At 45.6% G+C, this 2,104-nt stretch overlaps 1 non-coding gene across 1 annotated transcript; it reads right to left on the bottom strand.

The window, feature by feature from the left end:
* Positions 1 to 340: 340 nt before the first annotated feature.
* Trnas-cga lies at positions 341 to 415 on the bottom strand. The gene has a single exon. It is a non-coding gene; the product is annotated as a tRNA-Ser (tRNA).
* Between the last annotated feature and the right edge of the window lie 1,689 nt (positions 416 to 2,104).

Below are 2,104 nucleotides of genomic sequence, written 5' to 3'. Positions count from 1 at the left end.
ATTTCTGCACCACCTCGTATAAAGACTACTAGAAGACAAGAGCAACACACTTTGTTAGTACCAGAAATGCTATAAACGATCCAGTAGAGTTCAAAATGATGTAGGTAGACTTCGTAGCTCTCAGAAGATTGATAGGAGGCAGTGAGCGGCGGAGGGGGGTGTTGCCGTGACCACCGACTGACTTCGTTACAGCTGCTGAGATACGAGCTGGAGGACAGGCATATGCTGCTGTTGTTGCTGCTGATGTTGCAGTGACAGCTGTGGCTGCCAAAGTTTCAGAAACTTGGGATCCGTAACATGCGAACATGTCAGTAGAAACTTCCTGGCAGATTAAAACTGTGTGCCCGACCGAGACTCGAACTCGGGACCTTTGCCTTTCGCGGGCAAGTGCTCTACCAACTGAGCCACCGAAGCACGATTCACGCCCGCTCCTCACAGCTTTACTTCTGCCAGTATCTCGTCTCCTACCTTCCAAACTTTACAGAAGCTCTCCTGCGAACCTTGCAGAACTAGCACTCCTGAAAGAAAGGATACTGCGGAGACATGGCTTAGCCACAGCCTGGGGGATGTTTCCAGAATGAGATACTGACAGAAGTAAAGCTGTGAGGAGCGGGCGTGAGTCGTGCTTCGGTAGCTCAGTTGGTAGAGCACTTGCTCGCGAAAGGCAAGGTCCCGAGTTCGAGTCTCGGTCGGGCACACAGTTTTAATCTGCCAGGAAGTTTCATATCAGCGCACAGTCCGCTGCAGAGTGAAAATCTCATTATGTTAGTAGAAGCACGATATGATAAGACTCTGTCGCCACTTTTCTGTCCGCTCCCAACACAAACGCGTAATCCGAGCACAAATCCACGTTCGTCAAGAGCAGGACACTGACTGAAAACCATAGAATAAGAACAAGGTCCAGGTGCAACGCAGGGTCGAAGTATAATAAGTAGAATGGTGTGGTTGACAGTAGCTCATGCTACGGACTGTACTAGACTGAATCATGATTGTGTGCCTGGTACAGCTGCTGCCCGCAGCTCGGCCCATGTGACGTGCCTTGCACATCCCTGGTGGCAGTCATCAACCACTACCTGTAACGTCTCCGAACCACTACAGATATCTGCCGGAGTAAGGGCTATTAAAACCGTCATGATAAAATAAGAGACATCAGAGCTTGCATGGAAAGATTTAGGTGTTAATTTTCCCACACATGCTGTTAGAAAGTAGTAAGTATTAGTAGAGTAGTATCAGTAGAGTAATAATGATGGAGAAATCGTCTGAAAGTTGTTCTGTGAGCCCTCTGCCAAACACTCAACTGTGAATTGTAGAGCAATCATGCAGATATATTCCGATCATCAATAAAATTAACAAACATCCGCTTGTGCACATACTGAAAGAATGAGCTGGTTTAAATATATAAAATCATGTGGATTCTCCGTGATGGGATATTAAATAACTGCTTAAGTTATACCCTACATAATCCATAAAAAAATGGTTCAAATGGCTCTGAGCACTATGGGACTTAACATCCGAGGTCATCAGACCCCTAGACTTAGAACTACTTAAACCTAACTAACCTAAGAACATCACACACATCCATACCCGAGGCAGGATTCGAACCTGCGACCGTAGCAGCAGCGAGGTTCCGGACTGAAGCGCCTAGAACCGCTCGGCCACAGCGGCTGGCTCATAATAAATCCACATGTATTGTAAACATTCTGTTTCTATTTTATAAGGATCATGTCAACGTTTGTAAGTCTTTACAAAGAAATTTACATAGAAATTTGGTGTAAATTTCACATCTTCAAAAGAACAATTAGGTTTCACAAGAGTATAGCTCTTAAGCCAGTAGGAGAACAACGCATTTCTTAGATCATAGAGGCAGTGCAATGTACTCGTTGGCTCATGGGAGGAGATAAATGCACTGTTTGGGTCGTGGGAGAAGAGAAGTGTACTCTCTGGATCATATGAAAAAAACAGTGTATCTTTTGGATCGTGAGAGGAATATGCGGCGGTACCTAACGGTTGCTCTTCTAAACAGCATCCCATACGATCTAGCCAGTTGCGTCTTTATCTGCGGTTACTCGGTTACTTTAGGCACTGAGGCTATGCACGACTTCGT

The sequence above is a fragment of the Schistocerca piceifrons genome, chromosome X (assembly GCF_021461385.2).
Source record: "Schistocerca piceifrons isolate TAMUIC-IGC-003096 chromosome X, iqSchPice1.1, whole genome shotgun sequence".
NCBI classification, from domain to species: domain Eukaryota; kingdom Metazoa; phylum Arthropoda; class Insecta; order Orthoptera; family Acrididae; genus Schistocerca; species Schistocerca piceifrons.
Note: the sequence above shows the minus strand (reverse complement) of the source record. Positions and strands in the feature narration are given on the sequence as shown.